Source organism: Schistocerca serialis, unplaced genomic scaffold (assembly GCF_023864345.2).
Source record: "Schistocerca serialis cubense isolate TAMUIC-IGC-003099 unplaced genomic scaffold, iqSchSeri2.2 HiC_scaffold_1265, whole genome shotgun sequence".
Lineage (NCBI taxonomy): Eukaryota > Metazoa > Arthropoda > Insecta > Orthoptera > Acrididae > Schistocerca > Schistocerca serialis.
The window spans coordinates 17012-39723 of record NW_026047475.1 but is presented as its reverse complement, the minus strand read 5'-3'; the positions used below and the strand labels follow the sequence as shown (position 1 = coordinate 39723).

The 22712-nt window shown below is 51.0% G+C and overlaps 62 non-coding genes across 62 annotated transcripts; 24 read left to right on the top strand and 38 right to left on the bottom strand.

Annotated features, from left to right (window-relative positions):
- Positions 1-57: 57 nt before the first annotated feature.
- Trnad-guc (transfer RNA aspartic acid (anticodon GUC)) lies at positions 58-129 on the bottom strand. Its single transcript has one exon. It is a non-coding gene; the product is annotated as a tRNA-Asp (tRNA).
- A 107-nt stretch (positions 130-236) lies between these two features.
- On the bottom strand, positions 237-308 carry Trnad-guc (transfer RNA aspartic acid (anticodon GUC)). Its single transcript has one exon. It is a non-coding gene; the product is annotated as a tRNA-Asp (tRNA).
- A 107-nt stretch (positions 309-415) lies between these two features.
- On the bottom strand, positions 416-508 carry Trnai-uau (transfer RNA isoleucine (anticodon UAU)). The gene is given in 2 exon segments: positions 416-452; positions 471-508. It is a non-coding gene; the product is annotated as a tRNA-Ile (tRNA).
- Positions 509-886: 378 nt separating this feature from the next.
- Positions 887-959, top strand: Trnar-acg (transfer RNA arginine (anticodon ACG)). Its single transcript has one exon. It is a non-coding gene; the product is annotated as a tRNA-Arg (tRNA).
- A 287-nt stretch (positions 960-1246) lies between these two features.
- Positions 1247-1318, top strand: Trnam-cau (transfer RNA methionine (anticodon CAU)). The gene has a single exon. It is a non-coding gene; the product is annotated as a tRNA-Met (tRNA).
- Positions 1319-1563: 245 nt separating this feature from the next.
- On the bottom strand, positions 1564-1635 carry Trnad-guc (transfer RNA aspartic acid (anticodon GUC)). The gene has a single exon. It is a non-coding gene; the product is annotated as a tRNA-Asp (tRNA).
- A 107-nt stretch (positions 1636-1742) lies between these two features.
- On the bottom strand, positions 1743-1814 carry Trnad-guc (transfer RNA aspartic acid (anticodon GUC)). Its single transcript has one exon. It is a non-coding gene; the product is annotated as a tRNA-Asp (tRNA).
- A 107-nt stretch (positions 1815-1921) lies between these two features.
- On the bottom strand, positions 1922-2014 carry Trnai-uau (transfer RNA isoleucine (anticodon UAU)). Its single transcript is given in 2 exon segments — positions 1922-1958; positions 1977-2014. It is a non-coding gene; the product is annotated as a tRNA-Ile (tRNA).
- Positions 2015-2392: 378 nt separating this feature from the next.
- Trnar-acg (transfer RNA arginine (anticodon ACG)) lies at positions 2393-2465 on the top strand. Its single transcript has one exon. It is a non-coding gene; the product is annotated as a tRNA-Arg (tRNA).
- A 287-nt stretch (positions 2466-2752) lies between these two features.
- On the top strand, positions 2753-2824 carry Trnam-cau (transfer RNA methionine (anticodon CAU)). Its single transcript has one exon. It is a non-coding gene; the product is annotated as a tRNA-Met (tRNA).
- Positions 2825-3069: 245 nt separating this feature from the next.
- Trnad-guc (transfer RNA aspartic acid (anticodon GUC)) lies at positions 3070-3141 on the bottom strand. The gene has a single exon. It is a non-coding gene; the product is annotated as a tRNA-Asp (tRNA).
- Positions 3142-3248: 107 nt separating this feature from the next.
- Positions 3249-3320, bottom strand: Trnad-guc (transfer RNA aspartic acid (anticodon GUC)). Its single transcript has one exon. It is a non-coding gene; the product is annotated as a tRNA-Asp (tRNA).
- Positions 3321-3427: 107 nt separating this feature from the next.
- Positions 3428-3520, bottom strand: Trnai-uau (transfer RNA isoleucine (anticodon UAU)). Its single transcript is given in 2 exon segments — positions 3428-3464; positions 3483-3520. It is a non-coding gene; the product is annotated as a tRNA-Ile (tRNA).
- Positions 3521-3898: 378 nt separating this feature from the next.
- On the top strand, positions 3899-3971 carry Trnar-acg (transfer RNA arginine (anticodon ACG)). Its single transcript has one exon. It is a non-coding gene; the product is annotated as a tRNA-Arg (tRNA).
- Positions 3972-4258: 287 nt separating this feature from the next.
- On the top strand, positions 4259-4330 carry Trnam-cau (transfer RNA methionine (anticodon CAU)). The gene has a single exon. It is a non-coding gene; the product is annotated as a tRNA-Met (tRNA).
- Positions 4331-4575: 245 nt separating this feature from the next.
- On the bottom strand, positions 4576-4647 carry Trnad-guc (transfer RNA aspartic acid (anticodon GUC)). Its single transcript has one exon. It is a non-coding gene; the product is annotated as a tRNA-Asp (tRNA).
- A 107-nt stretch (positions 4648-4754) lies between these two features.
- On the bottom strand, positions 4755-4826 carry Trnad-guc (transfer RNA aspartic acid (anticodon GUC)). Its single transcript has one exon. It is a non-coding gene; the product is annotated as a tRNA-Asp (tRNA).
- Positions 4827-4933: 107 nt separating this feature from the next.
- Trnai-uau (transfer RNA isoleucine (anticodon UAU)) lies at positions 4934-5025 on the bottom strand. The gene is given in 2 exon segments: positions 4934-4969; positions 4988-5025. It is a non-coding gene; the product is annotated as a tRNA-Ile (tRNA).
- A 378-nt stretch (positions 5026-5403) lies between these two features.
- On the top strand, positions 5404-5476 carry Trnar-acg (transfer RNA arginine (anticodon ACG)). The gene has a single exon. It is a non-coding gene; the product is annotated as a tRNA-Arg (tRNA).
- Positions 5477-5763: 287 nt separating this feature from the next.
- On the top strand, positions 5764-5835 carry Trnam-cau (transfer RNA methionine (anticodon CAU)). The gene has a single exon. It is a non-coding gene; the product is annotated as a tRNA-Met (tRNA).
- A 245-nt stretch (positions 5836-6080) lies between these two features.
- On the bottom strand, positions 6081-6152 carry Trnad-guc (transfer RNA aspartic acid (anticodon GUC)). Its single transcript has one exon. It is a non-coding gene; the product is annotated as a tRNA-Asp (tRNA).
- A 107-nt stretch (positions 6153-6259) lies between these two features.
- On the bottom strand, positions 6260-6331 carry Trnad-guc (transfer RNA aspartic acid (anticodon GUC)). The gene has a single exon. It is a non-coding gene; the product is annotated as a tRNA-Asp (tRNA).
- Positions 6332-6438: 107 nt separating this feature from the next.
- Positions 6439-6530, bottom strand: Trnai-uau (transfer RNA isoleucine (anticodon UAU)). The gene is given in 2 exon segments: positions 6439-6474; positions 6493-6530. It is a non-coding gene; the product is annotated as a tRNA-Ile (tRNA).
- A 378-nt stretch (positions 6531-6908) lies between these two features.
- Positions 6909-6981, top strand: Trnar-acg (transfer RNA arginine (anticodon ACG)). Its single transcript has one exon. It is a non-coding gene; the product is annotated as a tRNA-Arg (tRNA).
- A 287-nt stretch (positions 6982-7268) lies between these two features.
- Positions 7269-7340, top strand: Trnam-cau (transfer RNA methionine (anticodon CAU)). The gene has a single exon. It is a non-coding gene; the product is annotated as a tRNA-Met (tRNA).
- Positions 7341-7585: 245 nt separating this feature from the next.
- Trnad-guc (transfer RNA aspartic acid (anticodon GUC)) lies at positions 7586-7657 on the bottom strand. The gene has a single exon. It is a non-coding gene; the product is annotated as a tRNA-Asp (tRNA).
- A 107-nt stretch (positions 7658-7764) lies between these two features.
- On the bottom strand, positions 7765-7836 carry Trnad-guc (transfer RNA aspartic acid (anticodon GUC)). Its single transcript has one exon. It is a non-coding gene; the product is annotated as a tRNA-Asp (tRNA).
- Positions 7837-7943: 107 nt separating this feature from the next.
- Trnai-uau (transfer RNA isoleucine (anticodon UAU)) lies at positions 7944-8036 on the bottom strand. The gene is given in 2 exon segments: positions 7944-7980; positions 7999-8036. It is a non-coding gene; the product is annotated as a tRNA-Ile (tRNA).
- A 378-nt stretch (positions 8037-8414) lies between these two features.
- Trnar-acg (transfer RNA arginine (anticodon ACG)) lies at positions 8415-8487 on the top strand. The gene has a single exon. It is a non-coding gene; the product is annotated as a tRNA-Arg (tRNA).
- A 287-nt stretch (positions 8488-8774) lies between these two features.
- Positions 8775-8846, top strand: Trnam-cau (transfer RNA methionine (anticodon CAU)). Its single transcript has one exon. It is a non-coding gene; the product is annotated as a tRNA-Met (tRNA).
- A 245-nt stretch (positions 8847-9091) lies between these two features.
- Trnad-guc (transfer RNA aspartic acid (anticodon GUC)) lies at positions 9092-9163 on the bottom strand. Its single transcript has one exon. It is a non-coding gene; the product is annotated as a tRNA-Asp (tRNA).
- A 107-nt stretch (positions 9164-9270) lies between these two features.
- On the bottom strand, positions 9271-9342 carry Trnad-guc (transfer RNA aspartic acid (anticodon GUC)). The gene has a single exon. It is a non-coding gene; the product is annotated as a tRNA-Asp (tRNA).
- A 107-nt stretch (positions 9343-9449) lies between these two features.
- On the bottom strand, positions 9450-9541 carry Trnai-uau (transfer RNA isoleucine (anticodon UAU)). The gene is given in 2 exon segments: positions 9450-9485; positions 9504-9541. It is a non-coding gene; the product is annotated as a tRNA-Ile (tRNA).
- A 378-nt stretch (positions 9542-9919) lies between these two features.
- Trnar-acg (transfer RNA arginine (anticodon ACG)) lies at positions 9920-9992 on the top strand. Its single transcript has one exon. It is a non-coding gene; the product is annotated as a tRNA-Arg (tRNA).
- A 287-nt stretch (positions 9993-10279) lies between these two features.
- On the top strand, positions 10280-10351 carry Trnam-cau (transfer RNA methionine (anticodon CAU)). Its single transcript has one exon. It is a non-coding gene; the product is annotated as a tRNA-Met (tRNA).
- Positions 10352-10596: 245 nt separating this feature from the next.
- Positions 10597-10668, bottom strand: Trnad-guc (transfer RNA aspartic acid (anticodon GUC)). Its single transcript has one exon. It is a non-coding gene; the product is annotated as a tRNA-Asp (tRNA).
- A 107-nt stretch (positions 10669-10775) lies between these two features.
- Trnad-guc (transfer RNA aspartic acid (anticodon GUC)) lies at positions 10776-10847 on the bottom strand. The gene has a single exon. It is a non-coding gene; the product is annotated as a tRNA-Asp (tRNA).
- A 107-nt stretch (positions 10848-10954) lies between these two features.
- On the bottom strand, positions 10955-11047 carry Trnai-uau (transfer RNA isoleucine (anticodon UAU)). The gene is given in 2 exon segments: positions 10955-10991; positions 11010-11047. It is a non-coding gene; the product is annotated as a tRNA-Ile (tRNA).
- A 378-nt stretch (positions 11048-11425) lies between these two features.
- Positions 11426-11498, top strand: Trnar-acg (transfer RNA arginine (anticodon ACG)). The gene has a single exon. It is a non-coding gene; the product is annotated as a tRNA-Arg (tRNA).
- A 287-nt stretch (positions 11499-11785) lies between these two features.
- Positions 11786-11857, top strand: Trnam-cau (transfer RNA methionine (anticodon CAU)). The gene has a single exon. It is a non-coding gene; the product is annotated as a tRNA-Met (tRNA).
- Positions 11858-12102: 245 nt separating this feature from the next.
- On the bottom strand, positions 12103-12174 carry Trnad-guc (transfer RNA aspartic acid (anticodon GUC)). The gene has a single exon. It is a non-coding gene; the product is annotated as a tRNA-Asp (tRNA).
- A 107-nt stretch (positions 12175-12281) lies between these two features.
- Positions 12282-12353, bottom strand: Trnad-guc (transfer RNA aspartic acid (anticodon GUC)). The gene has a single exon. It is a non-coding gene; the product is annotated as a tRNA-Asp (tRNA).
- Positions 12354-12460: 107 nt separating this feature from the next.
- On the bottom strand, positions 12461-12553 carry Trnai-uau (transfer RNA isoleucine (anticodon UAU)). The gene is given in 2 exon segments: positions 12461-12497; positions 12516-12553. It is a non-coding gene; the product is annotated as a tRNA-Ile (tRNA).
- A 378-nt stretch (positions 12554-12931) lies between these two features.
- Trnar-acg (transfer RNA arginine (anticodon ACG)) lies at positions 12932-13004 on the top strand. The gene has a single exon. It is a non-coding gene; the product is annotated as a tRNA-Arg (tRNA).
- A 287-nt stretch (positions 13005-13291) lies between these two features.
- Trnam-cau (transfer RNA methionine (anticodon CAU)) lies at positions 13292-13363 on the top strand. Its single transcript has one exon. It is a non-coding gene; the product is annotated as a tRNA-Met (tRNA).
- Positions 13364-13608: 245 nt separating this feature from the next.
- Trnad-guc (transfer RNA aspartic acid (anticodon GUC)) lies at positions 13609-13680 on the bottom strand. The gene has a single exon. It is a non-coding gene; the product is annotated as a tRNA-Asp (tRNA).
- Positions 13681-13787: 107 nt separating this feature from the next.
- Positions 13788-13859, bottom strand: Trnad-guc (transfer RNA aspartic acid (anticodon GUC)). Its single transcript has one exon. It is a non-coding gene; the product is annotated as a tRNA-Asp (tRNA).
- Positions 13860-13966: 107 nt separating this feature from the next.
- Positions 13967-14058, bottom strand: Trnai-uau (transfer RNA isoleucine (anticodon UAU)). Its single transcript is given in 2 exon segments — positions 13967-14002; positions 14021-14058. It is a non-coding gene; the product is annotated as a tRNA-Ile (tRNA).
- Positions 14059-14436: 378 nt separating this feature from the next.
- Positions 14437-14509, top strand: Trnap-agg (transfer RNA proline (anticodon AGG)). Its single transcript has one exon. It is a non-coding gene; the product is annotated as a tRNA-Pro (tRNA).
- Positions 14510-14796: 287 nt separating this feature from the next.
- On the top strand, positions 14797-14868 carry Trnam-cau (transfer RNA methionine (anticodon CAU)). Its single transcript has one exon. It is a non-coding gene; the product is annotated as a tRNA-Met (tRNA).
- Positions 14869-15113: 245 nt separating this feature from the next.
- On the bottom strand, positions 15114-15185 carry Trnad-guc (transfer RNA aspartic acid (anticodon GUC)). Its single transcript has one exon. It is a non-coding gene; the product is annotated as a tRNA-Asp (tRNA).
- Positions 15186-15292: 107 nt separating this feature from the next.
- On the bottom strand, positions 15293-15364 carry Trnad-guc (transfer RNA aspartic acid (anticodon GUC)). Its single transcript has one exon. It is a non-coding gene; the product is annotated as a tRNA-Asp (tRNA).
- Positions 15365-15471: 107 nt separating this feature from the next.
- Trnai-uau (transfer RNA isoleucine (anticodon UAU)) lies at positions 15472-15563 on the bottom strand. Its single transcript is given in 2 exon segments — positions 15472-15507; positions 15526-15563. It is a non-coding gene; the product is annotated as a tRNA-Ile (tRNA).
- Positions 15564-15941: 378 nt separating this feature from the next.
- Trnar-acg (transfer RNA arginine (anticodon ACG)) lies at positions 15942-16014 on the top strand. The gene has a single exon. It is a non-coding gene; the product is annotated as a tRNA-Arg (tRNA).
- A 287-nt stretch (positions 16015-16301) lies between these two features.
- Positions 16302-16373, top strand: Trnam-cau (transfer RNA methionine (anticodon CAU)). The gene has a single exon. It is a non-coding gene; the product is annotated as a tRNA-Met (tRNA).
- Positions 16374-16618: 245 nt separating this feature from the next.
- Positions 16619-16690, bottom strand: Trnad-guc (transfer RNA aspartic acid (anticodon GUC)). The gene has a single exon. It is a non-coding gene; the product is annotated as a tRNA-Asp (tRNA).
- Positions 16691-16797: 107 nt separating this feature from the next.
- On the bottom strand, positions 16798-16869 carry Trnad-guc (transfer RNA aspartic acid (anticodon GUC)). The gene has a single exon. It is a non-coding gene; the product is annotated as a tRNA-Asp (tRNA).
- Positions 16870-16976: 107 nt separating this feature from the next.
- Trnai-uau (transfer RNA isoleucine (anticodon UAU)) lies at positions 16977-17068 on the bottom strand. The gene is given in 2 exon segments: positions 16977-17012; positions 17031-17068. It is a non-coding gene; the product is annotated as a tRNA-Ile (tRNA).
- A 378-nt stretch (positions 17069-17446) lies between these two features.
- Trnar-acg (transfer RNA arginine (anticodon ACG)) lies at positions 17447-17519 on the top strand. Its single transcript has one exon. It is a non-coding gene; the product is annotated as a tRNA-Arg (tRNA).
- A 287-nt stretch (positions 17520-17806) lies between these two features.
- Positions 17807-17878, top strand: Trnam-cau (transfer RNA methionine (anticodon CAU)). Its single transcript has one exon. It is a non-coding gene; the product is annotated as a tRNA-Met (tRNA).
- A 245-nt stretch (positions 17879-18123) lies between these two features.
- Trnad-guc (transfer RNA aspartic acid (anticodon GUC)) lies at positions 18124-18195 on the bottom strand. The gene has a single exon. It is a non-coding gene; the product is annotated as a tRNA-Asp (tRNA).
- A 107-nt stretch (positions 18196-18302) lies between these two features.
- On the bottom strand, positions 18303-18374 carry Trnad-guc (transfer RNA aspartic acid (anticodon GUC)). Its single transcript has one exon. It is a non-coding gene; the product is annotated as a tRNA-Asp (tRNA).
- Between the last annotated feature and the right edge of the window lie 4338 nt (positions 18375-22712).

Here is a 22712-nt window from a genome sequence, read left to right as displayed (position 1 = left end):
CTCTTACGACCCCCATACGGGCAACACTCGAACAGGTTTGTGAGATAAAAATCGCACCTCCCCGGCGGGGAATCGAACCCCGGTCTCCCGCGTGACAGGCGGGGATACTAACCACTATACTACCGAGGATGCGCTGTAGACAGGTGCCCTTGTGCGAGAGATATGGTGCTAGTAGCCGCAAACGTCCTACACTAAGTTCGGCGAGTGATAGAGCAGCAGTTAAAAATCGGATGTGCCTCCCCGGCGGGGAATCGAACCCCGGTCTCCCGCGTGACACGCGGGGATACTAACCACTATACTACCGAGGAAGACGCAGCTAGCGTCTCGAATGCACAATTATGTTACTCAAATAGCTGATACATCTCAAACCTAGCCTCCTGTTGCTGTCAGAGACAGCTGCTATGAAATAAAAGTATGCCCCAGGTGAGGGCTCGAACTCACAACCCCGGCATTGCTCACGGCTACTGCCTTATAAGTACCGTGCGCTAACCAATTGCGCCACTGGGGCTACAACACAGCGCTCTCAGTTAGCGGTATTCACTTTGCTGCAAACCAGTGGTGGCCACAGAAACATACGATCGCCACCTGATGCCATACTGCGACTTTGGCACCTGACTACCAATGCTTCGTGCTATTCTTGTTTCATATGCTACGCTTACATGCACATCAACCGGCTCTCGTCGTCGAGAAAACGCGGGAAAACGCGCGCCTTGCCTTCTGCTACCTGTCGAACAGCGAGAGCAGATGCGTGGCAAGCTCTAAGCTCTGCAGGCGCACTGCGGCCACGCAGCTGCACGAAAGGTACCTTCCTTGGGAGCTTGCTCAGCCATGGAGAACACGTTTCTTAGCGAATTGCACTTGTCTCGTAGAAAGAAGTGCTGCCATTGGCCCTGTGGCGCAACGGATAACGCGTCTGACTACGGATCAGAAGATTCCAGGTTCGAATCCTGGCAGGGTCGGCATTTTGTTAGTTGCCGACGCGTAGCTGGGCAGTGGATTTCGTATGTCGCCGCATCGTGGAGTGCTTTGTTGCTCCTGTGCATCTCGCAGCTGCATGTCGAGTCGATCGTGGTAAATATCGCTGCCTGCAAGCGTCAGCGTAGCGTCAGTCGAGCAAAGTCGAGACAAGTCAAGCTGAGAGCTGTAGGAGATGATACGCAATTAAATACAGGCGTGTGAAAGCGACGCAGACAACACTTCCCAAGTGTCCCACGTCACGTGGCGAAGAGCGGGCGCAAGCCTAGCCAGCAGAGTGGCGCAGTGGAAGCGTGCTGGGCCCATAACCCAGAGGTCCGTGGATCGAAACCACGCTCTGCTAAAATTATTTATTTTGCGGACTGCGTCGAGCTCGATTATTACGCCCACAGCGTGGGCTGGGGCGCTTTGACTCAGCGTTAACAGCAAACCCCGTAATTCTGAAGTGTGAAGAATGCGAGAACCACTTCCTAAGATGTAGCATTTTTTAAGATTTCGCACCAACTACACTCCACGGTCGCAAAGTTAATGCTCTTACGACCCCCATACGGGCAACACTCGAACAGGTTTGTGAGATAAAAATCGCACCTCCCCGGCGGGGAATCGAACCCCGGTCTCCCGCGTGACAGGCGGGGATACTAACCACTATACTACCGAGGATGCGCTGTAGACAGGTGCCCTTCTGCGAGAGATATGGTGCTAGTAGCCGCAAACGTCCTACACTAAGTTCGGCGAGTGATAGAGCAGCAATTAAAAATCGGATGTGCCTCCCCGGCGGGGAATCGAACCCCGGTCTCCCGCGTGACACGCGGGGATACTAACCACTATACTACCGAGGAAGACGCAGCTAGCGTCTCGAATGCACAATTATGTTACTCAAATAGCTGATACATCTCAAACCTAGCCTCCTGTTGCTGTCAGAGACAGCTGCTATGAAATAAAAGTATGCCCCAGGTGAGGGCTCGAACTCACAACCCCGGCATTGCTCACGGCTACTGCCTTATAAGTACCGTGCGCTAACCAATTGCGCCACTGGGGCTACAACACAGCGCTCTCAGTTAGCGGTATTCACTTTGCTGCAAACCAGTGGTGGCCACAGAAACATACGATCGCCACCTGATGCCATACTGCGACTTTGGCACCTGACTACCAATGCTTCGTGCTATTCTTGTTTCATATGCTACGCTTACATGCACATCAACCGGCTCTCGTCGTCGAGAAAACGCGGGAAAACGCGCGCCTTGCCTTCTGCTACCTGTCGAACAGCGAGAGCAGATGCGTGGCAAGCTCTAAGCTCTGCAGGCGCACTGCGGCCACGCAGCTGCACGAAAGGTACCTTCCTTGGGAGCTTGCTCAGCCATGGAGAACACGTTTCTTAGCGAATTGCACTTGTCTCGTAGAAAGAAGTGCTGCCATTGGCCCTGTGGCGCAACGGATAACGCGTCTGACTACGGATCAGAAGATTCCAGGTTCGAATCCTGGCAGGGTCGGCATTTTGTTAGTTGCCGACGCGTAGCTGGGCAGTGGATTTCGTATGTCGCCGCATCGTGGAGTGCTTTGTTGCTCCTGTGCATCTCGCAGCTGCATGTCGAGTCGATCGTGGTAAATATCGCTGCCTGCAAGCGTCAGCGTAGCGTCAGTGGAGCAAAGTCGAGACAAGTCAAGCTGAGAGCTGTAGGAGATGATACGCAATTAAATACAGGCGTGTGAAAGCGACGCAGACAACACTTCCCAAGTGTCCCACGTCACGTGGCGAAGAGCGGGCGCAAGCCTAGCCAGCAGAGTGGCGCAGTGGAAGCGTGCTGGGCCCATAACCCAGAGGTCCGTGGATCGAAACCACGCTCTGCTAAAATTATTTATTTTGCGGACTGCGTCGAGCTCGATTATTACGCCCACAGCGTGGGCTGGGGTGCTTTGACTCAGCGTTAACAGCAAACCCCGTAATTCTGAAGTGTGAAGAATGCGAGAACCACTTCCTAAGATGTAGCATTTTTTAAGATTTCGCACCAACTACACTCCACGGTCGCAAAGTTAATGCTCTTACGACCCCCATACGGGCAACACTCGAACAGGTTTGTGAGATAAAAATCGCACCTCCCCGGCGGGGAATCGAACCCCGGTCTCCCGCGTGACAGGCGGGGATACTAACCACTATACTACCGAGGATGCGCTGTAGACAGGTGCCCTTGTGCGAGAGATATGGTGCTAGTAGCCGCAAACGTCCTACACTAAGTTCGGCGAGTGATAGAGCAGCAGTTAAAAATCGGATGTGCCTCCCCGGCGGGGAATCGAACCCCGGTCTCCCGCGTGACACGCGGGGATACTAACCACTATACTACCGAGGAAGACGCAGCTAGCGTCTCGAATGCACAATTATGTTACTCAAATAGCTGATACATCTCAAACCTAGCCTCCTGTTGCTGTCAGAGACAGCTGCTATGAAATAAAAGTATGCCCCAGGTGAGGGCTCGAACTCACAACCCCGGCATTGCTCACGGCTACTGCCTTATAAGTACCGTGCGCTAACCAATTGCGCCACTGGGGCTACAACACAGCGCTCTCAGTTAGCGGTATTCACTTTGCTGCAAACCAGTGGTGGCCACAGAAACATACGATCGCCACCTGATGCCATACTGCGACTTTGGCACCTGACTACCAATGCTTCGTGCTATTCTTGTTTCATATGCTACGCTTACATGCACATCAACCGGCTCTCGTCGTCGAGAAAACGCGGGAAAACGCGCGCCTTGCCTTCTGCTACCTGTCGAACAGCGAGAGCAGATGCGTGGCAAGCTCTAAGCTCTGCAGGCGCACTGCGGCCACGCAGCTGCACGAAAGGTACCTTCCTTGGGAGCTTGCTCAGCCATGGAGAACACGTTTCTTAGTTAATTGCACTTGTCTCGTAGAAAGAAGTGCTGCCATTGGCCCTGTGGCGCAACGGATAACGCGTCTGACTACGGATCAGAAGATTCCAGGTTCGAATCCTGGCAGGGTCGGCATTTTGTTAGTTGCCGACGCGTAGCTGGGCAGTGGATTTCGTATGTCGCCGCATCGTGGAGTGCTTTGTTGCTCCTGTGCATCTCGCAGCTGCATGTCGAGTCGATCGTGGTAAATATCGCTGCCTGCAAGCGTCAGCGTAGCGTCAGTGGAGCAAAGTCGAGACAAGTCAAGCTGAGAGCTGTAGGAGATGATACGCAATTAAATACAGGCGTGTGAAAGCGACGCAGACAACACTTCCCAAGTGTCCCACGTCACGTGGCGAAGAGCGTGCGCAAGCCTAGCCAGCAGAGTGGCGCAGTGGAAGCGTGCTGGGCCCATAACCCAGAGGTCCGTGGATCGAAACCACGCTCTGCTAAAATTATTTATTTTGCGGACTGCGTCGAGCTCGATTATTACGCCCACAGCGTGGGCTGGGGCGCTTTGACTCAGCGTTAACAGCAAACCCCGTAATTCTGAAGTGTGAAGAATGCGAGAACCACTTCCTAAGATGTAGCATTTTTTAAGATTTCGCACCAACTACACTCCACGGTCGCAAAGTTAATGCTCTTACGACCCCCATACGGGCAACACTCGAACAGGTTTGTGAGATAAAAATCGCACCTCCCCGGCGGGGAATCGAACCCCGGTCTCCCGCGTGACAGGCGGGGATACTAACCACTATACTACCGAGGATGCGCTGTAGACAGGTGCCCTTGTGCGAGAGATATGGTGCTAGTAGCCGCAAACGTCCTACACTAAGTTCGGCGAGTGATAGAGCAGCAATTAAAAATCGGATGTGCCTCCCCGGCGGGGAATCGAACCCCGGTCTCCCGCGTGACAGGCGGGGATACTAACCACTATACTACCGAGGAAGACGCAGCTAGCGTCTCGAATGCACAATTATGTTACTCAAATAGCTGATACATCTCAAACCTAGCCTCCTGTTGCTGTCAGAGACAGCTGCTATGAAATAAAAGTATGCCCCAGGTGAGGCTCGAACTCACAACCCCGGCATTGCTCACGGCTACTGCCTTATAAGTACCGTGCGCTAACCAATTGCGCCACTGGGGCTACAACACAGCGCTCTCAGTTAGCGGTATTCACTTTGCTGCAAACCAGTGGTGGCCACAGAAACATACGATCGCCACCTGATGCCATACTGCGACTTTGGCACCTGACTACCAATGCTTCGTGCTATTCTTGTTTCATATGCTACGCTTACATGCACATCAACCGGCTCTCGTCGTCGAGAAAACGCGGGAAAACGCGCGCCTTGCCTTCTGCTACCTGTCGAACAGCGAGAGCAGATGCGTGGCAAGCTCTAAGCTCTGCAGGCGCACTGCGGCCACGCAGCTGCACGAAAGGTACCTTCCTTGGGAGCTTGCTCAGCCATGGAGAACACGTTTCTTAGCGAATTGCACTTGTCTCGTAGAAAGAAGTGCTGCCATTGGCCCTGTGGCGCAACGGATAACGCGTCTGACTACGGATCAGAAGATTCCAGGTTCGAATCCTGGCAGGGTCGGCATTTTGTTAGTTGCCGACGCGTAGCTGGGCAGTGGATTTCGTATGTCGCCGCATCGTGGAGTGCTTTGTTGCTCCTGTGCATCTCGCAGCTGCATGTCGAGTCGATCGTGGTAAATATCGCTGCCTGCAAGCGTCAGCGTAGCGTCAGTGGAGCAAAGTCGAGACAAGTCAAGCTGAGAGCTGTAGGAGATGATACGCAATTAAATACAGGCGTGTGAAAGCGACGCAGACAACACTTCCCAAGTGTCCCACGTCACGTGGCGAAGAGCGTGCGCAAGCCTAGCCAGCAGAGTGGCGCAGTGGAAGCGTGCTGGGCCCATAACCCAGAGGTCCGTGGATCGAAACCACGCTCTGCTAAAATTATTTATTTTGCGGACTGCGTCGAGCTCGATTATTACGCCCACAGCGTGGGCTGGGGCGCTTTGACTCAGCGTTAACAGCAAACCCCGTAATTCTGAAGTGTGAAGAATGCGAGAACCACTTCCTAAGATGTAGCATTTTTTAAGATTTCGCACCAACTACACTCCACGGTCGCAAAGTTAATGCTCTTACGACCCCCATACGGGCAACACTCGAACAGGTTTGTGAGATAAAAATCGCACCTCCCCGGCGGGGAATCGAACCCCGGTCTCCCGCGTGACAGGCGGGGATACTAACCACTATACTACCGAGGATGCGCTGTAGACAGGTGCCCTTGTGCGAGAGATATGGTGCTAGTAGCCGCAAACGTCCTACACTAAGTTCGGCGAGTGATAGAGCAGCAATTAAAAATCGGATGTGCCTCCCCGGCGGGGAATCGAACCCCGGTCTCCCGCGTGACAGGCGGGGATACTAACCACTATACTACCGAGGAAGACGCAGCTAGCGTCTCGAATGCACAATTATGTTACTCAAATAGCTGATACATCTCAAACCTAGCCTCCTGTTGCTGTCAGAGACAGCTGCTATGAAATAAAAGTATGCCCCAGGTGAGGCTCGAACTCACAACCCCGGCATTGCTCACGGCTACTGCCTTATAAGTACCGTGCGCTAACCAATTGCGCCACTGGGGCTACAACACAGCGCTCTCAGTTAGCGGTATTCACTTTGCTGCAAACCAGTGGTGGCCACAGAAACATACGATCGCCACCTGATGCCATACTGCGACTTTGGCACCTGACTACCAATGCTTCGTGCTATTCTTGTTTCATATGCTACGCTTACATGCACATCAACCGGCTCTCGTCGTCGAGAAAACGCGGGAAAACGCGCGCCTTGCCTTCTGCTACCTGTCGAACAGCGAGAGCAGATGCGTGGCAAGCTCTAAGCTCTGCAGGCGCACTGCGGCCACGCAGCTGCACGAAAGGTACCTTCCTTGGGAGCTTGCTCAGCCATGGAGAACACGTTTCTTAGCGAATTGCACTTGTCTCGTAGAAAAAAGTGCTGCCATTGGCCCTGTGGCGCAACGGATAACGCGTCTGACTACGGATCAGAAGATTCCAGGTTCGAATCCTGGCAGGGTCGGCGTTTTGTTAGTTGCCGACGCGTAGCTGGGCAGTGGATTTCGTATGTCGCCGCATCGTGGAGTGCTTTGTTGCTCCTGTGCATCTCGCAGCTGCATGTCGAGTCGATCGTGGTAAATATCGCTGCCTGCAAGCGTCAGCGTAGCGTCAGTGGAGCAAAGTCGAGACAAGTCAAGCTGAGAGCTGTAGGAGATGATACGCAATTAAATACAGGCGTGTGAAAGCGACGCAGACAACACTTCCCAAGTGTCCCACGTCACGTGGCGAAGAGCGTGCGCAAGCCTAGCCAGCAGAGTGGCGCAGTGGAAGCGTGCTGGGCCCATAACCCAGAGGTCCGTGGATCGAAACCACGCTCTGCTAAAATTATTTATTTTGCGGACTGCGTCGAGCTCGATTATTACGCCCACAGCGTGGGCTGGGGCGCTTTGACTCAGCGTTAACAGCAAACCCCGTAATTCTGAAGTGTGAAGAATGCGAGAACCACTTCCTAAGATGTAGCATTTTTTAAGATTTCGCACCAACTACACTCCACGGTCGCAAAGTTAATGCTCTTACGACCCCCATACGGGCAACACTCGAACAGGTTTGTGAGATAAAAATCGCACCTCCCCGGCGGGGAATCGAACCCCGGTCTCCCGCGTGACAGGCGGGGATACTAACCACTATACTACCGAGGATGCGCTGTAGACAGGTGCCCTTGTGCGAGAGATATGGTGCTAGTAGCCGCAAACGTCCTACACTAAGTTCGGCGAGTGATAGAGCAGCAGTTAAAAATCGGATGTGCCTCCCCGGCGGGGAATCGAACCCCGGTCTCCCGCGTGACACGCGGGGATACTAACCACTATACTACCGAGGAAGACGCAGCTAGCGTCTCGAATGCACAATTATGTTACTCAAATAGCTGATACATCTCAAACCTAGCCTCCTGTTGCTGTCAGAGACAGCTGCTATGAAATAAAAGTATGCCCCAGGTGAGGGCTCGAACTCACAACCCCGGCATTGCTCACGGCTACTGCCTTATAAGTACCGTGCGCTAACCAATTGCGCCACTGGGGCTACAACACAGCGCTCTCAGTTAGCGGTATTCACTTTGCTGCAAACCAGTGGTGGCCACAGAAACATACGATCGCCACCTGATGCCATACTGCGACTTTGGCACCTGACTACCAATGCTTCGTGCTATTCTTGTTTCATATGCTACGCTTACATGCACATCAACCGGCTCTCGTCGTCGAGAAAACGCGGGAAAACGCGCGCCTTGCCTTCTGCTACCTGTCGAACAGCGAGAGCAGATGCGTGGCAAGCTCTAAGCTCTGCAGGCGCACTGCGGCCACGCAGCTGCACGAAAGGTACCTTCCTTGGGAGCTTGCTCAGCCATGGAGAACACGTTTCTTAGCGAATTGCACTTGTCTCGTAGAAAGAAGTGCTGCCATTGGCCCTGTGGCGCAACGGATAACGCGTCTGACTACGGATCAGAAGATTCCAGGTTCGAATCCTGGCAGGGTCGGCATTTTGTTAGTTGCCGACGCGTAGCTGGGCAGTGGATTTCGTATGTCGCCGCATCGTGGAGTGCTTTGTTGCTCCTGTGCATCTCGCAGCTGCATGTCGAGTCGATCGTGGTAAATATCGCTGCCTGCAAGCGTCAGCGTAGCGTCAGTGGAGCAAAGTCGAGACAAGTCAAGCTGAGAGCTGTAGGAGATGATACGCAATTAAATACAGGCGTGTGAAAGCGACGCAGACAACACTTCCCAAGTGTCCCACGTCACGTGGCGAAGAGCGTGCGCAAGCCTAGCCAGCAGAGTGGCGCAGTGGAAGCGTGCTGGGCCCATAACCCAGAGGTCCGTGGATCGAAACCACGCTCTGCTAAAATTATTTATTTTGCGGACTGCGTCGAGCTCGATTATTACGCCCACAGCGTGGGCTGGGGCGCTTTGACTCAGCGTTAACAGCAAACCCCGTAATTCTGAAGTGTGAAGAATGCGAGAACCACTTCCTAAGATGTAGCATTTTTTAAGATTTCGCACCAACTACACTCCACGGTCGCAAAGTTAATGCTCTTACGACCCCCATACGGGCAACACTCGAACAGGTTTGTGAGATAAAAATCGCACCTCCCCGGCGGGGAATCGAACCCCGGTCTCCCGCGTGACAGGCGGGGATACTAACCACTATACTACCGAGGATGCGCTGTAGACAGGTGCCCTTGTGCGAGAGATATGGTGCTAGTAGCCGCAAACGTCCTACACTAAGTTCGGCGAGTGATAGAGCAGCAATTAAAAATCGGATGTGCCTCCCCGGCGGGGAATCGAACCCCGGTCTCCCGCGTGACAGGCAGGGATACTAACCACTATACTACCGAGGAAGACGCAGCTAGCGTCTCGAATGCACAATTATGTTACTCAAATAGCTGATACATCTCAAACCTAGCCTCCTGTTGCTGTCAGAGACAGCTGCTATGAAATAAAAGTATGCCCCAGGTGAGGCTCGAACTCACAACCCCGGCATTGCTCACGGCTACTGCCTTATAAGTACCGTGCGCTAACCAATTGCGCCACTGGGGCTACAACACAGCGCTCTCAGTTAGCGGTATTCACTTTGCTGCAAACCAGTGGTGGCCACAGAAACATACGATCGCCACCTGATGCCATACTGCGACTTTGGCACCTGACTACCAATGCTTCGTGCTATTCTTGTTTCATATGCTACGCTTACATGCACATCAACCGGCTCTCGTCGTCGAGAAAACGCGGGAAAACGCGCGCCTTGCCTTCTGCTACCTGTCGAACAGCGAGAGCAGATGCGTGGCAAGCTCTAAGCTCTGCAGGCGCACTGCGGCCACGCAGCTGCACGAAAGGTACCTTCCTTGGGAGCTTGCTCAGCCATGGAGAACACGTTTCTTAGCGAATTGCACTTGTCTCGTAGAAAAAAGTGCTGCCATTGGCCCTGTGGCGCAACGGATAACGCGTCTGACTACGGATCAGAAGATTCCAGGTTCGAATCCTGGCAGGGTCGGCGTTTTGTTAGTTGCCGACGCGTAGCTGGGCAGTGGATTTCGTATGTCGCCGCATCGTGGAGTGCTTTGTTGCTCCTGTGCATCTCGCAGCTGCATGTCGAGTCGATCGTGGTAAATATCGCTGCCTGCAAGCGTCAGCGTAGCGTCAGTGGAGCAAAGTCGAGACAAGTCAAGCTGAGAGCTGTAGGAGATGATACGCAATTAAATACAGGCGTGTGAAAGCGACGCAGACAACACTTCCCAAGTGTCCCACGTCACGTGGCGAAGAGCGTGCGCAAGCCTAGCCAGCAGAGTGGCGCAGTGGAAGCGTGCTGGGCCCATAACCCAGAGGTCCGTGGATCGAAACCACGCTCTGCTAAAATTATTTATTTTGCGGACTGCGTCGAGCTCGATTATTACGCCCACAGCGTGGGCTGGGGCGCTTTGACTCAGCGTTAACAGCAAACCCCGTAATTCTGAAGTGTGAAGAATGCGAGAACCACTTCCTAAGATGTAGCATTTTTTAAGATTTCGCACCAACTACACTCCACGGTCGCAAAGTTAATGCTCTTACGACCCCCATACGGGCAACACTCGAACAGGTTTGTGAGATAAAAATCGCACCTCCCCGGCGGGGAATCGAACCCCGGTCTCCCGCGTGACAGGCGGGGATACTAACCACTATACTACCGAGGATGCGCTGTAGACAGGTGCCCTTGTGCGAGAGATATGGTGCTAGTAGCCGCAAACGTCCTACACTAAGTTCGGCGAGTGATAGAGCAGCAGTTAAAAATCGGATGTGCCTCCCCGGCGGGGAATCGAACCCCGGTCTCCCGCGTGACACGCGGGGATACTAACCACTATACTACCGAGGAAGACGCAGCTAGCGTCTCGAATGCACAATTATGTTACTCAAATAGCTGATACATCTCAAACCTAGCCTCCTGTTGCTGTCAGAGACAGCTGCTATGAAATAAAAGTATGCCCCAGGTGAGGGCTCGAACTCACAACCCCGGCATTGCTCACGGCTACTGCCTTATAAGTACCGTGCGCTAACCAATTGCGCCACTGGGGCTACAACACAGCGCTCTCAGTTAGCGGTATTCACTTTGCTGCAAACCAGTGGTGGCCACAGAAACATACGATCGCCACCTGATGCCATACTGCGACTTTGGCACCTGACTACCAATGCTTCGTGCTATTCTTGTTTCATATGCTACGCTTACATGCACATCAACCGGCTCTCGTCGTCGAGAAAACGCGGGAAAACGCGCGCCTTGCCTTCTGCTACCTGTCGAACAGCGAGAGCAGATGCGTGGCAAGCTCTAAGCTCTGCAGGCGCACTGCGGCCACGCAGCTGCACGAAAGGTACCTTCCTTGGGAGCTTGCTCAGCCATGGAGAACACGTTTCTTAGCGAATTGCACTTGTCTCGTAGAAAGAAGTGCTGCCATTGGCCCTGTGGCGCAACGGATAACGCGTCTGACTACGGATCAGAAGATTCCAGGTTCGAATCCTGGCAGGGTCGGCATTTTGTTAGTTGCCGACGCGTAGCTGGGCAGTGGATTTCGTATGTCGCCGCATCGTGGAGTGCTTTGTTGCTCCTGTGCATCTCGCAGCTGCATGTCGAGTCGATCGTGGTAAATATCGCTGCCTGCAAGCGTCAGCGTAGCGTCAGTCGAGCAAAGTCGAGACAAGTCAAGCTGAGAGCTGTAGGAGATGATACGCAATTAAATACAGGCGTGTGAAAGCGACGCAGACAACACTTCCCAAGTGTCCCACGTCACGTGGCGAAGAGCGGGCGCAAGCCTAGCCAGCAGAGTGGCGCAGTGGAAGCGTGCTGGGCCCATAACCCAGAGGTCCGTGGATCGAAACCACGCTCTGCTAAAATTATTTATTTTGCGGACTGCGTCGAGCTCGATTATTACGCCCACAGCGTGGGCTGGGGCGCTTTGACTCAGCGTTAACAGCAAACCCCGTAATTCTGAAGTGTGAAGAATGCGAGAACCACTTCCTAAGATGTAGCATTTTTTAAGATTTCGCACCAACTACACTCCACGGTCGCAAAGTTAATGCTCTTACGACCCCCATACGGGCAACACTCGAACAGGTTTGTGAGATAAAAATCGCACCTCCCCGGCGGGGAATCGAACCCCGGTCTCCCGCGTGACAGGCGGGGATACTAACCACTATACTACCGAGGATGCGCTGTAGACAGGTGCCCTTGTGCGAGAGATATGGTGCTAGTAGCCGCAAACGTCCTACACTAAGTTCGGCGAGTGATAGAGCAGCAATTAAAAATCGGATGTGCCTCCCCGGCGGGGAATCGAACCCCGGTCTCCCGCGTGACACGCGGGGATACTAACCACTATACTACCGAGGAAGACGCAGCTAGCGTCTCGAATGCACAATTATGTTACTCAAATAGCTGATACATCTCAAACCTAGCCTCCTGTTGCTGTCAGAGACAGCTGCTATGAAATAAAAGTATGCCCCAGGTGAGGGCTCGAACTCACAACCCCGGCATTGCTCACGGCTACTGCCTTATAAGTACCGTGCGCTAACCAATTGCGCCACTGGGGCTACAACACAGCGCTCTCAGTTAGCGGTATTCACTTGGCTGCAAACCAGTGGTGGCCACAGAAACATACGATCGCCACCTGATGCCATACTGCGACTTTGGCACCTGACTACCAATGCTTCGTGCTATTCTTGTTTCATATGCTACGCTTACATGCACATCAACCGGCTCTCGTCGTCGAGAAAACGCGGGAAAACGCGCGCCTTGCCTTCTGCTACCTGTCGAACAGCGAGAGCAGATGCGTGGCAAGCTCTAAGCTCTGCAGGCGCACTGCGGCCACGCAGCTGCACGAAAGGTACCTTCCTTGGGAGCTTGCTCAGCCATGGAGAACACGTTTCTTAGCGAATTGCACTTGTCTCGTAGAAAGAAGTGCTGCCATTGGCCCTGTGGCGCAACGGATAACGCGTCTGACTACGGATCAGAAGATTCCAGGTTCGAATCCTGGCAGGGTCGGCATTTTGTTAGTTGCCGACGCGTAGCTGGGCAGTGGATTTCGTATGTCGCCGCATCGTGGAGTGCTTTGTTGCTCCTGTGCATCTCGCAGCTGCATGTCGAGTCGATCGTGGTAAATATCGCTGCCTGCAAGCGTCAGCGTAGCGTCAGTGGAGCAAAGTCGAGACAAGTCAAGCTGAGAGCTGTAGGAGATGATACGCAATTAAATACAGGCGTGTGAAAGCGACGCAGACAACACTTCCCAAGTGTCCCACGTCACGTGGCGAAGAGCGGGCGCAAGCCTAGCCAGCAGAGTGGCGCAGTGGAAGCGTGCTGGGCCCATAACCCAGAGGTCCGTGGATCGAAACCACGCTCTGCTAAAATTATTTATTTTGCGGACTGCGTCGAGCTCGATTATTACGCCCACAGCGTGGGCTGGGGTGCTTTGACTCAGCGTTAACAGCAAACCCCGTAATTCTGAAGTGTGAAGAATGCGAGAACCACTTCCTAAGATGTAGCATTTTTTAAGATTTCGCACCAACTACACTCCACGGTCGCAAAGTTAATGCTCTTACGACCCCCATACGGGCAACACTCGAACAGGTTTGTGAGATAAAAATCGCACCTCCCCGGCGGGGAATCGAACCCCGGTCTCCCGCGTGACAGGCGGGGATACTAACCACTATACTACCGAGGATGCGCTGTAGACAGGTGCCCTTGTGCGAGAGATATGGTGCTAGTAGCCGCAAACGTCCTACACTAAGTTCGGCGAGTGATAGAGCAGCAATTAAAAATCGGATGTGCCTCCCCGGCGGGGAATCGAACCCCGGTCTCCCGCGTGACAGGCGGGGATACTAACCACTATACTACCGAGGAAGACGCAGCTAGCGTCTCGAATGCACAATTATGTTACTCAAATAGCTGATACATCTCAAACCTAGCCTCCTGTTGCTGTCAGAGACAGCTGCTATGAAATAAAAGTATGCCCCAGGTGAGGCTCGAACTCACAACCCCGGCATTGCTCACGGCTACTGCCTTATAAGTACCGTGCGCTAACCAATTGCGCCACTGGGGCTACAACACAGCGCTCTCAGTTAGCGGTATTCACTTTGCTGCAAACCAGTGGTGGCCACAGAAACATACGATCGCCACCTGATGCCATACTGCGACTTTGGCACCTGACTACCAATGCTTCGTGCTATTCTTGTTTCATATGCTACGCTTACATGCACATCAACCGGCTCTCGTCGTCGAGAAAACGCGGGAAAACGCGCGCCTTGCCTTCTGCTACCTGTCGAACAGCGAGAGCAGATGCGTGGCAAGCTCTAAGCTCTGCAGGCGCACTGCGGCCACGCAGCTGCACGAAAGGTACCTTCCTTGGGAGCTTGCTCAGCCATGGAGAACACGTTTCTTAGCGAATTGCACTTGTCTCGTAGAAAGAAGTGCTGCCATTGGCCCTGTGGCGCAACGGATAACGCGTCTGACTAGGGATCAGAAGATTCCAGGTTCGAATCCTGGCAGGGTCGGCATTTTGTTAGTTGCCGACGCGTAGCTGGGCAGTGGATTTCGTATGTCGCCGCATCGTGGAGTGCTTTGTTGCTCCTGTGCATCTCGCAGCTGCATGTCGAGTCGATCGTGGTAAATATCGCTGCCTGCAAGCGTCAGCGTAGCGTCAGTGGAGCAAAGTCGAGACAAGTCAAGCTGAGAGCTGTAGGAGATGATACGCAATTAAATACAGGCGTGTGAAAGCGACGCAGACAACACTTCCCAAGTGTCCCACGTCACGTGGCGAAGAGCGGGCGCAAGCCTAGCCAGCAGAGTGGCGCAGTGGAAGCGTGCTGGGCCCATAACCCAGAGGTCCGTGGATCGAAACCACGCTCTGCTAAAATTATTTATTTTGCGGACTGCGTCGAGCTCGATTATTACGCCCACAGCGTGGGCTGGGGTGCTTTGACTCAGCGTTAACAGCAAACCCCGTAATTCTGAAGTGTGAAGAATGCGAGAACCACTTCCTAAGATGTAGCATTTTTTAAGATTTCGCACCAACTACACTCCACGGTCGCAAAGTTAATGCTCTTACGACCCCCATACGGGCAACACTCGAACAGGTTTGTGAGATAAAAATCGCACCTCCCCGGCGGGGAATCGAACCCCGGTCTCCCGCGTGACAGGCGGGGATACTAACCACTATACTACCGAGGATGCGCTGTAGACAGGTGCCCTTGTGCGAGAGATATGGTGCTAGTAGCCGCAAACGTCCTACACTAAGTTCGGCGAGTGATAGAGCAGCAATTAAAAATCGGATGTGCCTCCCCGGCGGGGAATCGAACCCCGGTCTCCCGCGTGACAGGCGGGGATACTAACCACTATACTACCGAGGAAGACGCAGCTAGCGTCTCGAATGCACAATTATGTTACTCAAATAGCTGATACATCTCAAACCTAGCCTCCTGTTGCTGTCAGAGACAGCTGCTATGAAATAAAAGTATGCCCCAGGTGAGGCTCGAACTCACAACCCCGGCATTGCTCACGGCTACTGCCTTATAAGTACCGTGCGCTAACCAATTGCGCCACTGGGGCTACAACACAGCGCTCTCAGTTAGCGGTATTCACTTTGCTGCAAACCAGTGGTGGCCACAGAAACATACGATCGCCACCTGATGCCATACTGCGACTTTGGCACCTGACTACCAATGCTTCGTGCTATTCTTGTTTCATATGCTACGCTTACATGCACATCAACCGGCTCTCGTCGTCGAGAAAACGCGGGAAAACGCGCGCCTTGCCTTCTGCTACCTGTCGAACAGCGAGAGCAGATGCGTGGCAAGCTCTAAGCTCTGCAGGCGCACTGCGGCCACGCAGCTGCACGAAAGGTACCTTCCTTGGGAGCTTGCTCAGCCATGGAGAACACGTTTCTTAGCGAATTGCACTTGTCTCGTAGAAAGAAGTGCTGCCATTGGCCCTGTGGCGCAACGGATAACGCGTCTGACTACGGATCAGAAGATTCCAGGTTCGAATCCTGGCAGGGTCGGCATTTTGTTAGTTGCCGACGCGTAGCTGGGCAGTGGATTTCGTATGTCGCCGCATCGTGGAGTGCTTTGTTGCTCCTGTGCATCTCGCAGCTGCATGTCGAGTCGATCGTGGTAAATATCGCTGCCTGCAAGCGTCAGCGTAGCGTCAGTGGAGCAAAGTCGAGACAAGTCAAGCTGAGAGCTGTAGGAGATGATACGCAATTAAATACAGGCGTGTGAAAGCGACGCAGACAACACTTCCCAAGTGTCCCACGTCACGTGGCGAAGAGCGGGCGCAAGCCTAGCCAGCAGAGTGGCGCAGTGGAAGCGTGCTGGGCCCATAACCCAGAGGTCCGTGGATCGAAACCACGCTCTGCTAAAATTATTTATTTTGCGGACTGCTTCGAGCTCGATTATTACGCCCACAGCGTGGGCTGGGGCGCTTTGACTCAGCGTTAACAGCAAACCCCGTAATTCTGAAGTGTGAAGAATGCGAGAACCACTTCCTAAGATGTAGCATTTTTTAAGATTTCGCACCAACTACACTCCACGGTCGCAAAGTTAATGCTCTTACGACCCCCATACGGGCAACACTCGAACAGGTTTGTGAGATAAAAATCGCACCTCCCCGGCGGGGAATCGAACCCCGGTCTCCCGCGTGACAGGCGGGGATACTAACCACTATACTACCGAGGATGCGCTGTAGACAGGTGCCCTTGTGCGAGAGATATGGTGCTAGTAGCCGCAAACGTCCTACACTAAGTTCGGCGAGTGATAGAGCAGCAATTAAAAATCGGATGTGCCTCCCCGGCGGGGAATCGAACCCCGGTCTCCCGCGTGACAGGCGGGGATACTAACCACTATACTACCGAGGAAGACGCAGCTAGCGTCTCGAATGCACAATTATGTTACTCAAATAGCTGATACATCTCAAACCTAGCCTCCTGTTGCTGTCAGAGACAGCTGCTATGAAATAAAAGTATGCCCCAGGTGAGGCTCGAACTCACAACCCCGGCATTGCTCACGGCTACTGCCTTATAAGTACCGTGCGCTAACCAATTGCGCCACTGGGGCTACAACACAGCGCTCTCAGTTAGCGGTATTCACTTTGCTGCAAACCAGTGGTGGCCACAGAAACATACGATCGCCACCTGATGCCATACTGCGACTTTGGCACCTGACTACCAATGCTTCGTGCTATTCTTGTTTCATATGCTACGCTTACATGCACATCAACCGGCTCTCGTCGTCGAGAAAACGCGGGAAAACGCGCGCCTTGCCTTCTGCTACCTGTCGAACAGCGAGAGCAGATGCGTGGCAAGCTCTAAGCTCTGCAGGCGCACTGCGGCCACGCAGCTGCACGAAAGGTACCTTCCTTGGGAGCTTGCTCAGCCATGGAGAACACGTTTCTTAGCGAATTGCACTTGTCTCGTAGAAAGAAGTGCTGCCATTGGCCCTGTGGCGCAACGGATAACGCGTCTGACTACGGATCAGAAGATTCCAGGTTCGAATCCTGGCAGGGTCGGCGTTTTGTTAGTTGCCGACGCGTAGCTGGGCAGTGGATTTCGTATGTCGCCGCATCGTGGAGTGCTTTGTTGCTCCTGTGCATCTCGCAGCTGCATGTCGAGTCGATCGTGGTAAATATCGCTGCCTGCAAGCGTCAGCGTAGCGTCAGTGGAGCAAAGTCGAGACAAGTCAAGCTGAGAGCTGTAGGAGATGATACGCAATTAAATACAGGCGTGTGAAAGCGACGCAGACAACACTTCCCAAGTGTCCCACGTCACGTGGCGAAGAGCGGGCGCAAGCCTAGCCAGCAGAGTGGCGCAGTGGAAGCGTGCTGGGCCCATAACCCAGAGGTCCGTGGATCGAAACCACGCTCTGCTAAAATTATTTATTTTGCGGACTGCGTCGAGCTCGATTATTACGCCCACAGCGTGGGCTGGGGTGCTTTGACTCAGCGTTAACAGCAAACCCCGTAATTCTGAAGTGTGAAGAATGCGAGAACCACTTCCTAAGATGTAGCATTTTTTAAGATTTCGCAGCAACTACACTCCACGGTCGCAAAGTTAATGCTCTTACGACCCCCATACGGGCAACACTCGAACAGGTTTGTGAGATAAAAATCGCACCTCCCCGGCGGGGAATCGAACCCCGGTCTCCCGCGTGACAGGCGGGGATACTAACCACTATACTACCGAGGATGCGCTGTAGACAGGTGCCCTTGTGCGAGAGATATGGTGCTAGTAGCCGCAAACGTCCTACACTAAGTTCGGCGAGTGATAGAGCAGCAATTAAAAATCGGATGTGCCTCCCCGGCGGGGAATCGAACCCCGGTCTCCCGCGTGACAGGCGGGGATACTAACCACTATACTACCGAGGAAGACGCAGCTAGCGTCTCGAATGCACAATTATGTTACTCAAATAGCTGATACATCTCAAACCTAGCCTCCTGTTGCTGTCAGAGACAGCTGCTATGAAATAAAAGTATGCCCCAGGTGAGGCTCGAACTCACAACCCCGGCATTGCTCACGGCTACTGCCTTATAAGTACCGTGCGCTAACCAATTGCGCCACTTTTTTTTTTTTTTTTTTTTTTTATTTTTTTTTATTTTATTTTTTAAAGTAGAATAGAAGCTTAGCAGCATGAGGCAGGTGGAGGCAAAACGGGCAGGGGTCTGAGACTTGAGGCCTGGCCGTGATGTCTCCCCCCAGTCCCGTTGCTGAGTTGCTTCATTATAATATTCTTGACGGAGTATGGAAGTTATGCTTCGTGTTCATCCTACTCCTGAACCGATTGATCCTTCATTTTAGACAAAAAATTTAGTTCATGTTGAGGCATTTGCAATTGAAGCTGATAGCTTGTAGCGTGTGCGGTATTTATGTAGTAGATATATATTATTCCCACTGCTTCTTGACAACAAAAAACATGCCTCTTTGTAACAGAAAAGTAATCATGAAGCAATGGATTCTGATTGTGTATATTTGGTTGCTCATGTCCTATTTTTTTTTTTTGTATTAGTTTGTTTGTTTTATTTTCGCTTTTTTTTTCTTGTAAGAGAAGAAACTTCATTGAATGCAAAAAATAAGTGTTATGGTAAGGCACTATTGCCATAGCCTTATTGTCTTCTTGATAGGTATAATAATAATAAAAAAAAAGGAGAAAAATCCTCCTCCATTAAAAGAAATGAGACTTCCATGTTAGTAATAAAATCGGAAAAAAAAGCTTATCTGTACCCTACGATTGTGATGTTTTGTTGTTTCTTGTTCTTAATTTTTTTTCTTTTTTTTTTTTCTTTTTAACGTTTTTTTGTTTTTTTTTCGGCTTCTGCTGTGGAACGAACAAAATAGCCTTCTGAGTTAGCAGAGTATAAGTGATGGTTATATGAAGCTGGAAAATTGTAATTTTTTTTTCCTGGTTTTTAGAAAACAAGCGTCCATTCGCTTAAAGAAATGATTTGTGTTTATCTCAGCCGCATGTCAACCAATGCCCAGTCGCTCAAATACTATTTTTAGCATATTGCCGTAGTTCTTCTTGTGATCTTTATATTTCAGGGCTCTATAAAAAGCAAACTTCAAGTTCACGTAAAACTCAATGGAATTGTCAGATCCCAGGTGATTAACTACGTAGTTCACATAGTGTCCCATTAACCAGTGGACGGAGTTGTTTTTTGCTGCGGGAAAATAGCGAGTCTGAGGCCTGAGGAATGTCACAGGGGGAAAATTTTCTACCGAAGACCTCGTAAGAAATGCAAGTTGTTCTCTGATCCAATTACAGATTTGTAGATTCCCACCGCACGTTAATCTGTGCACTAACGTATCGATCAGTTTGCATTTGAGACATAGATTCGTTTCGCTAATGCCGATTGCATGTAGCCTTTCATTAGTGCTGATGGTCCCGTTCACTGTTTTATACCATGTTGATTTGACGTCGGATGGAAGACCATGCATATTAATATTTTCCCATATGGCGTCCCAATCAAAATGTGGGTATTTGCTTTCTAATTTGTTTCTCCCCTCCATTTTCCTTCGATGACACAGAATATCGCGGGCCGTGATCCGTCGTGAGTTGATTATGGCATTGCCAAGATAGCTGAGTTCCACGAAATATACTCGAACGTGCTGGAGCCGGTCATTTATTTTTTGCACATTCACCGGTGGCTGTAGACTTGCAGGCCTGACAACTTCAAATAATTTAGTTGTAATGCTGTCAGCGTGGTCGCTAAGGATAGTGGCGGTCCTTTTTATAAAAAGTGCAGACGCCTTATTTCTAATGTCAACTAAACCTAAACCTCCTTTCCTGGGATCTAAGGTCGCTGTTGTTGCAGCTACTCGGAATATTTCACCTCTCCACAGATAACTGGCAATGGTAGACATTATCTGTTTTCCAATCATTTTTGGTAACGGGAAGATCTGCGCTGTAAAGTAACCTTTGGAGAGGAGGCAGTTGTTAATGAAAAGTACCCTCTGAAACTGGTTCATATTACGGGAAAGGTTTTCTCTTGTTATTCCAAGAATTTGTCCTGACGTATTTCTCCAATTGATAGCTGCCATTTTCAATGGACAAGGCGTCAGCGTTATTCCCAGTGCTTTGCACTGGGTGACTTTTGTCGCCCAGGCTAATGTGGTGTGTTGAAAACCCCGTAGGTTTAAAAGTTTGCTTTTGTTTGCGTTGAGACTCGCTCCGGAGACGCTACAGTACTTCTTAATTAGTATGTCCAATTTCGAAATGTCTTCAGCATTACGCACTACGACTCCGACATCATCGGCATAGGCGTTTATAACAGTTCGGTGAGCAGATAATGTGAGGCCAGTCAGGGTGACATGAACACTGCGGAGAAAAGGCTCTAAAGACAGCACGAAGAGGAGCATTGAGAGGGGGCTGCCTTGAGGCACGCCACGCCTGATCTGGATCTGCTTTGTCCTCTGGCTGTTGACTGAGATACAAGCGCTGATTCCTGTTGCAATATTTCTGATCACACTTAGGACGCGCTCATTAAAACCTATTTTCTTCAGTGTGGCATTAAGGAATCTATGATCCACACGATCAAAAGCTTTCTGGAAGTCAATAAACATGATAGCACATTTGATATTGGTCACAGCAGTGATTGCAATTACATCTCTATATTCAGCTATGCTTTTAAAAATACTCCTATTAGGAACACATGACTGGTATGGGCTTACTATCTTTGTAGCGAGCTGTGAGAGTCTGTTGTTTATAATTCTGCCGATGATTTTATAATCAGAGTTTAACAGAGAGATAGGACGAAAGTTATTAAGGTTTGTTTTTGCAGTAGTTTTTGGAATGAGTACTATTGTACTCTCTTTAAAAACAGAAGGTATCTGTTTTCCCTGAAGTACCTCGTTTGTGATTCGGGTAAACATGTCACCAATCAAAGGCCAGTATCGTATATAAAATTCAACAGGCAAACCATCCGGTCCCGGTGATTTCTTCAAAGGAGACTTGCAGATGGTTCTGTAGATTTCTTCGTTAGGACACTCGACGAGAAGGTTTTCGTTTTCCTCGTCCGACACCTGAGGAGCTATGGAACTAAGGTAATCATCGAAGGACTCTTCACATACAGGACTGACTGAGTATAGGTCTTCGTAATACTTGTGCACTGCAGTGACGATGTCTCTCTGAGTCGTGAGTGTCTCGCCATTTTCAGACTGAAGTCCATCGATGAAGGTGCGTCTCCTATTTCTTTCGTGCCTCAGTAGATGGTACAAGGAAGCATGTTCATCCTCCACGACTGTTTTAGCCTTTGATTTTATTTTCAGACCCTCCATCTGCTGTCTTTTAATGCTGAGCAATTTGGCCTTGGTTCGCTTGATATCTACCAGACGGATGTTGGAAGTGTCTGCCTGCTCGTATAGATTTCGCAGCATGGTGTAATAAAATTCTATGGAATTTTTCAAGTCTTTCGATCGTTGTGCACCATAATGGATGAGAACTTTTCGCAGTTTAGGCTTTGCCCTGTTGCACCACCAGTCTAGTACTGAGACATGCCTGTTTACGGAGCGGAGGCACATCGCCCACGCTTCTGTCAAACTTTCCTCTAGTCCGTCTTCCTGCATCAGTGACATGTTAAGGTGCCATTGACTTCTGAAACGACGAGTAGGTTGCGCAGTAAGGCTGACGGTAGCAAGCACGGCACTATGATCAGAAAAGTAGACAGGAGTCGTCTCCGCTTTAATGAAAGAGCTGACTAGACTTTGCGATATGTAGAGTCTGTCAATTCTACTTCGGGATTGAGGACCGATATATGTGAAAGCCACAAATGTGGGATACGTTATTTCCCAAGCATCTTTAAGCTGTAAAACAGTGACAAAACGCTTCAATTCATTGCAGTTATTAAAATTTGGAACCTGGTCTTTTTTATTGATCACACAATTAAAATCACCGCCGATTATAAGATCCGTTGGGTTTTTCCGCAATAAATAAATGATCTCGTCTTTAAAGAACTGTGCTCTTGCCATTCTATTGGATGTGCCGGAAGGGGCATACAGATTGATAAGAGTAAAACCAAAGACTTTTATACCTATCGCTCTGCCGGATTCCAATCTTTCAATATCTGTGACAGGGATCCCCTCCCTGACTAAAATTGCTGTCCCTATGTTAGTGTCAAGCGAGACATTTGAAATAGACAAATATCCTGGCACTGTAAGGTTAGTGAGTACAACTTCTTGTAGGAAAACAATGTCCGTCCCTGACTCATATA